General features: G+C 42.5%; 1 long non-coding RNA gene across 1 annotated transcript in view; it reads right to left on the bottom strand.

Moving 5' to 3' along the window:
• The window catches only part of LOC106502609, a 48,666-nt gene continuing 38,669 nt past the window's right edge, over positions 599–10,595 (bottom strand). The window contains exon 6 of the long non-coding RNA XR_001296255.2: positions 599–764. This is a non-coding gene — a long non-coding RNA (uncharacterized LOC106502609). The remainder of the gene's footprint in view (positions 765–10,595) is intronic.

Raw genomic sequence — 10,595 nt, 5'->3', positions numbered from 1 at the left:
AGGCCCCAACTTCTTGATTCAGACTGTTAACAGAGGAAATGAGACATTACAATAATCTGGAAGAGGTACACCTCCTGCCAATAAAAATGGCTCTTTGTGTTATTTAAACAAAAACCTCAGTATCTTCATCTCAGTTCAGTTCAGTTGCTCAGTCATGTCCGACTCTTTGAGACCCCATGGATTGTAGCACGCCAGGCTTCCCTGTCCATCACCAACTTCCGGAGCTTGCTCAAACTCATGTCCATTGAGTCAGTGATGCTATCCAACCCTCTCATCCTCTGTAGGCCCCTTCTCCTCCAGCCTTCAATCTTTCCCAGCATCGGGGTCTTTTCTAATGAGTCAGTTCTTCACATCAGGTGGCCAAAGTATTGGAGCTTCAGCTTCAGCCTCAGTCCTTCCAATTAGTATTCAGGACTGACTTCCTTTGGGACTGACTGGTTTGATCTTGTAGTCCAAGGGACTCTCAAGAGTCTTCTCCAACGCCACAGCTCAAAAACGTCAATTCTTTGGTGCTCAGCTTTCTTTATGATACAACTCTCACATCCATACATGACTATTGGAAAAACCATAGTTTTGACTATAGGGACCTTTGTCGACAAAGTCAAGTCTCTGCTTTTTAATCTCCATATAAATACCTGCATTTGGATAACTCCACCAGTTCAAAGAATCCCCAAGAACAACTGATTGCCACTTCTTTGGGATCTTCAGAAACACAAGAAGTGTTTTGAGTAAAGACACAGTCCACCTTTCATCTTTAGAAGATTCTAGAAAAAAATTTTTAAATTTGCAATGCAGTTTCAAATACATAATAACAACAAACAGCAAATAAATTCTCACTATGAACCAGGCACATTCCTATACCCTGAACAAATTAACTAATTGATCTTCATGAGACTCTTTCATGGTAAGCGCTATTATTAGTCCCATATGGATGGAGAAATTAGAACAGGGAGGAGTTAAATAATTTGTCCAACATCCCAGAGCCAGGAAACAGTGAAACAAAGCTATTGCCAGATAATCTCATTCTACAGAGTTAACTACTCTTAGCTACACTGGTGACTCAGTGGTAAAGAATCTGCCTGCAATGCAAGAGCTGCAGGAGACATAGGTTCAGTCCCTGGGTCAGGAAGATTTCCTGGAGGAGGGCATGGCAACCCACTCAAGTGTTCTTGCCTAGAGAATCCCATAGATAGAAGAGCCTGGTGGGGTACAGTCCATAGGGTTACAAAGAGTCAGACACAACTGAAGTGACTTAGCAGGCACACATTGCATTGTACCAGAGAAGGCACTGGCACCCCACTCCAGTACTCTTGCCTGGAAAATCCCATGGGTGGAGGAGCCTGGTGCGCTGCAGTCCATGGGGTTGCGAAGAGTCAGACATGACTGAGTGACTTCACTTTGACTTTTCACTTTAATGCACTGGAGGAGGAAATGGCAACCCACTCCAGTGTTCTTGCCTGGAGAATCCCAGAGACAAGGGAGCCTGGTGGGCTGCAGTCTATGGGGTCGCGCAGAGTTGGACATGACTGAAGTGACTTCGCACTTAGTACATTACATTGTACTGTCCCCTAGGATGGGGGGAGGAGAAGGAATGGAATGTAAAGGAGGGGAGGAGTTACAGCAAAATGGTGACTCAATCTTTTTTTCTTTTTTCAAATTGCCTAAAAAGAACTTTACCTTTAAAATTAGGAGCCAGAATGTATTATATCCATATCTATAATATATCTCTATCCATACCTATATTTCTATCTATGAATGTATTAGAGGAAGAAACATAGAGTTGCTCTGGGCATTGCATCTTCATTTCCCTAATTCACAGTGACCCCTCCTATTTAACCACTAGGGTGGACATCTTTTCTCTAAAAAATGCCTCTTGCTTATGTAAGTAGCCCCAGGGAACTATGTTTATGCCCTGTGACCTCATGCCTCAGCTTCAGACAAGTGAACTAAAAGACTTCTTGACTCACTTAGGACCAATGCAATTTTCTTATCTGAAGATTTTACATTGGAACTGCGAGCCCAACCAGTCAATCTGGGTTAATCTCTTGTACAGAGGACATATATGGTCAGAGTAAGTTAACTCCTGCAACAACCAACCCCCAAATTTCAGTAGCTTATTTCTCAATCATATCCAGTTCAAATAGGTCAATGGGGAAATGCTGTGCTCCAATAAATTTTATCAAATATCCAGGCTCCTTTTTCATCTAGCAGTTCAACTATTTTCTAAGGTCCTAGTCAAAGAAAGAGGAAGAGGATGGAGAGGTACAGAGCAGGTTTTCTAACTGGCCAGGCCTGAGAAGAGTATGTATCACTTCTGCCCACATTTTCCTGGCCATAATTCATCATATGACTGCACTTGACTGCAAAGAGTCCTTTGGACTGCAAGGAGATCAAACCAGTCAATCCTAAAGGAAATCAGTCCTGAATATTCGCTGGAAGGACTGATGCTGAAGCTGAAGCTTCAATACTTTGGCCACTTGATGCGAAGAACTGACTCATTAGAAAAGACCCTGATGCTGGCAAAGACTGAAGGCAGGAGGAGAAGGGGACGACAGAGGATGAGATGGTTGGATGGCATCACTGACTCAATGGATGTGAGTTTGAGCAAGCTCCGGGAGTTGGTAATAGACAGGGAAGCCTGGTGTGCTGCAGTCCATGGGGTCTCAAAGAGTCAGACACGACTGAATGACTGAACTGAACTGAACTGAACTGCAAAGGATGCTGAAAAATGTCATTTCATTATATGCTCAGAATGAAGAACAAGTGGACAGGTGACCACCTGGTTAGTCTCTGTCACAACACCTAAGTTTGAACTGTGGGGTTTATAGGCTGCTCTGGGCATGAAACAGCAAAGAAAGCTGATTGGTAGAGAGGGAAGAATGAAGCAGATGTCCGTAGGGAAGCAGAGATGACAGCCTGGGGTGGTAGGGGGTAGCGAGAGACAGAGAGAGTCATGTGGTTTTCTCTTCCTGGCTTTCCACTTTGAGACACAATATTGTTGTTTTGTTTGGCTTTGTTCTGTTTTCATATGTATATAATTTTTGTAATAATAGCTTTAGATATAATTCACATGTTGAGAAAATTCAATCTTTTAAAAGTATACAAGTGAGGGACTTCCCTGGTGGTCCAGAGGCTAAGACTCTGAGCTCCCAATGCTGGGGACCTGGGTTCTATCCCTGGTCAGGGAACTAGGTCCCACATGCTGCAACCAAAGATCCCATACTCCACAACGGAGATCGAAGATCCTGTGTGCCTCAACTAAGACCTGGTGTAACCAAATAAATAAAAATAAATATTTCAAAAAGTGAAGTATGCAATTAAGTTGGTTTTTTTAAATTATATTCAGAATTGTGCAGCAACTATCACTATCTAATTCCAGACCATTTTTATCTCCCCCAGAAGAAACCCCAGGCCCATTAGCAATCATTTTCCATTCCCCACTCTGCCCAGCCCCCAGTAGCCAACTGGGACCACATAATAAGTGACCTTTTGTGTCTAGTTTCTTTCACTTATTCAAGGTTCTTTCATGTTGTAGTATGTATCAGCATTTCATTTCTATAATAAAATAATATTCCATTATAGGGGTACGCTAATTGCTTTATCATTCATCAGCTGGTGGACATTGGAGTTGTTTCCGCTCTTCGTCTATTCTGAATAATGCTGCTGTGAACACTGGTGCACAAGTTCTAGTGTGCACTTAAGTGTTCATAGGAGTCGAATCACTGGGTCATATGGTAATAACACTGTGATTAACATTTTGAGGAATTGTCACTAGTTCTTAAGAGTCCTGGCTGCCCTTGCTCTACTTGAGCATCCTTCACATAAATATGTGAATTCCTTTTCTTTTTTCTTCTTTAATCAATTTGAACTAGTTTCAGCAACATTATTGGCAACCTCAAGAACCGTAACAAAGTCACCTACCCCCATTGCTTTTGGCTTTGACTTCCCTGACTTCTCAGTCCTCTTTATTTTGGCTCTATTTTTGCCTGCCTATTTAATAATGCTTTAGTTTGGCTTTTTCTTGGCTACAACCACCAGGCACTCATTCCAGCTAGCTTGAGTATAAGAACTTTAAGAAAAATACAAGATAAGATAATGGAAGCTTTCAGAAACGCAAGAACAGAAACCGTAACGGGCTGGCCTCAGAGAAACTAGTGCTAAAAGCTAGTTCTCAATTTGAGGTGGCCTGACAGACCTCACTAAATCCACCGGTGTTTGTGGGATTTCATCATTATAAATACAGTTCACCCTTCCTCCTTTCTGCACTGCTAATAACTTCTGTGAAAGAAGCAAACCTTTCTTTCATGCCACTCCTCTGAGAATGACTCTGATTAGCCCAAGATCTCTTTTCCTTTTCATATCTGGCCACAGGTCATGGGAATCTAGTGAATTTACGGATTAACTGCCCTTGAATCAGGGATTCACCTCTTCTCCAATCAGCCATTAGAATGGATAGCTGGATAGCAAGCTACGAAACATGGCTTTTGGACCTACTTCTTCAGTAGGACAAGGGTTTAGAGCAGTTTCCAGTAGATGATACTGGGGTGGGAGGATATGGTGATTAATTCCATGAGTGTGTGGTTGGTATTTTTAATGAAAAATGGATCACTTCTTTTTAAATCAACTTCTGTCTTTGTTCTTAGCAATTCTGCCAGAATCTAGTTTCCTGTGTTCAATCTCCGGCACTGTACATTATAATTAAGGGTAAGACAAGTCCTTGCTCCCATCTCAACACAATCCCTTCTTGCTCAACTACCTCCCTGTGAGAAGAGTTGGATTAGACATACAGGCAGACCTCGGAGATACTGTGGGTTTGGTTCCAGACCACAGCAATAAAGTGAAGACTGCAGTAAAGGAAGTCACATGGATTTTTTGGTTTCCCAGTGCATATACAATTTATGCTTAGGCTATTCTGTAGCCCATCAAGTGTGCAATGGCATTATGTCTAAAAAAACAACATACCTTAATTTAAATATGTGAATGTGTACTCAGTCACTCAGTCATGTCCAACACTTTGTGACCCCATGGACTGTAACCTGCCAGGCTCCTTTGTCCATGGGATTTTCCAGGCAAGAATTCTGGAGTGAGTTGTCATTTCCTTCTCCAGGGGATCTTCCTGACCAAGGAATGGAACCCATGTCTCCTATATCTTCTATGCAGGCGGATTCCTCACCCACTGAGCCATAGAAAAAGACCAATTTAAATACACTTTATTGCTAAAAAAGGCTGTCATCTGAGCCTTCAGCGAGCAGTAGTACTAACATGAAATATTACTGATCATGTCACTGCAGCAAGTACAATATTGAAAAAGGGCTTCTCTAGTGGCTCAGACAGCAAAGAATATGCTTGCAAAACGGGAGACCTGGGTTTGATCCCTGAGTCACAAAGATCCCCGAGTCACAAAGATCCCCTGGAGGAGGACATGGCTACCCACTCCAGTATTCTTGCCTGGAAAATTCCATGGACATAGACGCCTACTGAGCTACAGGCCATGGGGTCACAAAGAGTCAGACACAAGTGAGTGACTCTTTCTTTTTTCACGTTCATTGCTAGAGTTACCAAAGTATGACACAGAGTTATGAAATGAGCAAATGTTACTGGAAAAATGGTGCTGATAGACTTCCTTGATGTAGGATGGCCAAAAACCTTCCATTTGTAAAAAGCACAATATTTGCAAAGCACACAAAAAAGTGAAGCACAATAAAGTGAGGTGCGCCTGTACGTGCAGAGGCAGCTCATCCCCTTGGAGAATGCAAAGGTGAAAGGAGTAGAAAGAAGGCCTGGGAAAACCGGAAGACCCTATTTCCTGTTCCCATCATATCTCCCCCCCTTCTCCTTCCCTCTCCCTCACTTCTCTCTCTATCTCCCACCCTATTTCCTAAGACAAAAGGGGCTACAGCCACAGCAAAAGCTCAGAAAGTATAACAAATTGTCTCCGATTGCCAGGTTTATTTTCAACATGTCACAGCTGGAATAGGACAGGAAGCTCCTTGAGCCAAAATTTAAGCTTCAGGATGGGTAAAAAACTGGCCTTAAGTAACTTTCTTTCTAAAAGACAGAACCCAGAGATAGAAGTTTATGTATAAAAGGAAAAAGTACAGGTTTTAGTATGTTAAAATAAGCAATAACTTTTGAAATGAAAATGTAAATGCTAATCATTAAGAATTTTCCAGAATATTAAATTATGTATGTGTACATATTTTTTTCATTAACAAAGCAAAAAAAAAAAATTAAACCCTTCAGTTTGGTAAAGTCTTCCATTTTTCTGATTTCTAAAGAGGGTTGAGTCCATAGTCTGCCCTAATTTTATTTTTTGTTCCTCTTTTTTTTTATATTCTTCCCTGTGGCTAACATCAAGTGTGGATTTGCCAGATTATCTGGATACACTCCAAAAGAAATATCTCACCCATATCTTTAAAGGAAAAAAGCATTTAGTGTACACATGTCTGAAAGCTAAAGTGGCCTGAGGGTAGGGATGGGGGCAGTGATGATGGATAGAGGAGGCAGGGTTTCATATTTAACTAGCAAACTTTGACCAGACTTTCTGAACCTTAGTATTTTAGGAATTTGAGTTGGCCAAGTCCAAGACTCATACACAGCAGGAATCGGAAAAAGCAAAGATTATTTGCATGAGTTTTGCACTACCAAATTGGATATGCACTTTTTCATAACTGGGCACAGCACAAACATGTTTGTTTATTTTAAGGCTGTCTGCTGACCTGCATTGTGAGTTTGTGCAGCAGGCCACTGTGGCAGAGTTGTGAGCCCAGACCTGGGACCTCTGAAGGCAATTGCTAGTATCATCACTTGAAAAGCTTTCTCCATGTTGGCTGGCTATAGTTGGGACAGTCCTTAGAAAAGCTGGCTCTTGGTAATTTGAGTCAGACTGATTCGGCAAACATGTTTTGTCTTATTTTTTTTCCTTTGGCCCCACCACATAGTATGTGGGATCTTAGTTCCCTGACCAGAGATTGAACTCGTGCCCCCTGCGTTGGCGAGCACAGTCCTAATCACTGGACCACCAGCAAAGTCCCGATCACGTTCTCTTTTAAATCATCTATACGTGTTCTTACCTGGAGAATCCCAGGGACGGGGGAGCCTGGTGGGCTGCTGTCTATGGGGTCGCACAGAGTCGGACACGACTGAAGCGACTTAGCAGCAGCAGCAGCATACGTCCCTAATATATTCCAAAAAGGCTGAATTCCCATCCACAATAGAGGTGTGAAATATGACAAGATGAGTCTCAAGGTCTTATTGAAGTGATGCCACAGGGTTTAGAATAAAGGGAGGTGAAGAATGTGGACAGGGAGGTCAAATGCGTGAATTTGGGAGCCAGACTGCCTGGCCTGGCTTTTTCAGTCCTCCTTTTCCCAGCCATGTGATCTCCGGTAAGTTACTTAACCTCCCTGTGCCTCAGTTTCCCAATGTGTAATATGGAGATTAAATTGCTATTTCAAAAGCATCATTATGAGTATTAATGAGTTAATAATGAAGTTTTAAAGGTGATTAGGACATTGTATGACAGGTAGTAAATGATATATATGTTAAATAAAGGGAAATATACTTATGGCAGGTGAACCTTACAATGACCGACTCCAGAATCAGTATCCTCAGATGAGAAAGGGTTGAATGTTAGAAACAACACAAATTGGAGCACATCTAAATAAACTACAGTGAGGTTATACTATGAAACACCATACTAGCCACTTTTAAAATGAAGTATGTCTATAAGTGGGTTTCCTCAATGGCTCAGCAGGTAAAGAATCTGCCTGTCAATGTAGGAGACACAGGAGATGAGGGTTCAGTTCCTGGGTCGGGACGATCTCCTGGAGGAGGTAATGGCAACCCACTCCAGCATTCTTACCTGAAAAAATCCCATGGATACAGGAGCCTGGCGGGCTACAGTCCATGAGGTCACAAAGAGCTGGACACGACTGAGCGACTAAGCATGCATGCATATGTACTGCTGTGGAATAATCCCTAAGATATACTGTTAAGGGAGAGAGCAAGTCCCAGTACAGCATATGCAAAATTAATTATGAGAACTGGCACTTACTGAATAATTTCTATGCATCAGAGCTTTACATATATTAACTCATCTAATCTCTATACAAGGAAGGTACTAGTTTTTTCACCACTGTGAAAAATGAGAGTCTCAGGAAGGCCAGGGTTGAAACTAACATGCCTAGGTTATTCTTCCAAACTTGTAAGTCAGATAAGTCACTTTGGATTCAGGGAGTGGAGGAAGTAAAGGACAGAAATGACCTGGAATTATTTTATTTGAATGCATTTCATTTGGAAGGCACATTCTCTAATAAAGACTATGCAGACATTAAAAATAGGGAGTATCCCTGCAATGCACAGATGGAAAAATCTCTTAGATAGCATTTTAGGTGAAAAAAGCAAAATGTAGAATGATGATGAGTACAGAAAGATTATTTTTATATAAAATTTTGTTAAAGGACATACATACATGTGCAGTAACAAAGATACATAAAAATTAGTAATGGTAGTTATATTTGGGGGCGGGATTAAGGGGCAGAAGAGGAGCTTTTATTTTTCTCTACCATTTTTATTGCTTTAATTTTTTCCCTTGGGTTTATTACTTTTATTTTTAAAAAAATACTATGAAGCATTACTGGACTGTGGGATTGACTACTATTGTTTTCATATTTATACTTCCCTGCAAAAAGTAAGTTATAATACATGTTATTAAAAAAAAAAAAAAAACAAGGTAGCATAAAAAAATAGTGCCTCCTAGCCTCAGGAGTCCTAATGAGCTATAATCACAGAGACGCCGGGCCAGTCAAAATTGGAAGAAAGAGTTATAATCACAGGAAAAGAACTCTCTCCACAACTTGAAGTAGCCCAGAAAAAGCAGCAGTAACGACAGCAGGCCTGACCTCAAGAAAAGCAGAGACAAGAGTAGCCGTGGCCAGCCCTGCAGTGGCTGGCATGGGTGATAACACAAGATGATATCAGAAAACAAAAACTGTCACACAGAACCCAAGGCCTCCAAGAAAGAGAGAAACTGAAGGGCTTGAGGTGTAAAATCAACAAGAGGGAACTTAGGAGTCAATGCTAAAGTGATTATGACTCACAGTCTGATGGTCCTCAAGACTTGAGTGGCCTTGGAGAAACCGGATCAGAGTTGTGTAACCAAGGCCCTGTGCTTGGAGACTATAATGAATGGATGGATGATTGAGTTTCTTCTTGCAGCCCCAGGTGATCTCAATGAGGTCATTGTGCCAGACCCCTCAGCAAGGCAATATACAGGCGTCAAACAAGCATTTCATCTTGCCTCCTTCTGCCTGCCAAAACCCTGGCAGAGAGGAGCATCATTACATGAGAGTATGCATGTGGCCTAATTATTTGTCACACTTGATCACTAGACCAGTCCAAAGAATTCATTTCACGGGAACCAAATACAGTAATTCATGTTGCAATCCTGCCCAAATCACTGAACAGATACTTTAAGACCCAAATTCCTTAAAACCAGCTTTGATTTAGCACACACTACACGTTCCAACTAGAGTTTCAAGTGAGTGGAGCTGCCCACATGAAGCCATTTCTCACAGATCGCTGGCAGTTAAGTGCTCAAGAAGAAAGAGATTTCTTCAACTTCCTTTGGGTCTCACAAAACGAAAGCAGCCGTTACATAATAAAGTCTGTAATAAGCTCCATGGGTTAAGAAGTCCCCGATGTTTTTCCTGCCTTCAGTCATTTGTTTCAAGTATTCAGAAACAGTGAAAGTTCACGAAGCAAAAACATCTTCGGCAGGAAAAGAAGTGTGAGAGTTAGTCAGCAGCTCGGCTCACTCATAGGTCCATGAGGTTGTAACTTAATCTTGACAACATAGTCTTTCCTGGAAGAGCTTTGAGCAGCGATTTATCATTTTATAATTTGTGGTTTCAATGTGAGCCATCAACCAAGCAGCTGTCTTGGTCTGAGGCACTTTTGAATCTTTCAAAAACCCCCGGGGAGGCAGGAAGCCGGCTTCAAACTTGAGGCCCCAAACTCGTGGGGTTTAAGGGAGAAGGCACAAAGGCCAGGATTTCTGCTTGCGCTCTCTAGTCTTTGGAAATGTATGGCATGCATTCCTGTGTTTGTTTTAGACTTGGTGGGGGCTGGGGGGAGCATACTTCGATAGCTGGAGCCGTGGGCTGGCCCCTCGTATCTCCGGACGGCTTTTCTTCCGTTGCGCGATCCCCTGGGAAATGAGAAGCTGCAAGCCGAGAGGGGGGAAATGGGTGGAGAAAGGGGAAGCAAGGGGGAAGGGAGGAGTGCCCGCGATAACTCTGCTGACTTCACAGTTTTCCACCGTGGCCTGCCCTGCCTACCTCTGTTGACTTCAAAGCTCAAAGAGCGCCTCTGCGCGCGTGCTCAGCCGGCCCCGCGGCCGCCGGTGGGAGAAGGCATTGACTCTTGGCCCGAGGACCGCATCCCTCCGAGAACAATATTTCTGAAATTAACTTTGCCGTGAACAAAAGGCGGCTCTGGGTCGCCCAGTGCTGGGATTCTAGCATCCAGCAGGGCGAAAGGCAGCTTTTACAGAGATGTCTCCAGAAACTCGGGCGGTTTCCCAAGGTGTCTCA

The sequence above is a fragment of the Capra hircus genome, chromosome 11 (genome assembly GCF_001704415.2).
Source record: "Capra hircus breed San Clemente chromosome 11, ASM170441v1, whole genome shotgun sequence".
Classification (NCBI taxonomy): domain Eukaryota; kingdom Metazoa; phylum Chordata; class Mammalia; order Artiodactyla; family Bovidae; genus Capra; species Capra hircus.
The sequence above is the reverse complement of the archived record's forward strand: the minus strand, read 5'-3'. Positions and strand labels throughout refer to the sequence as shown.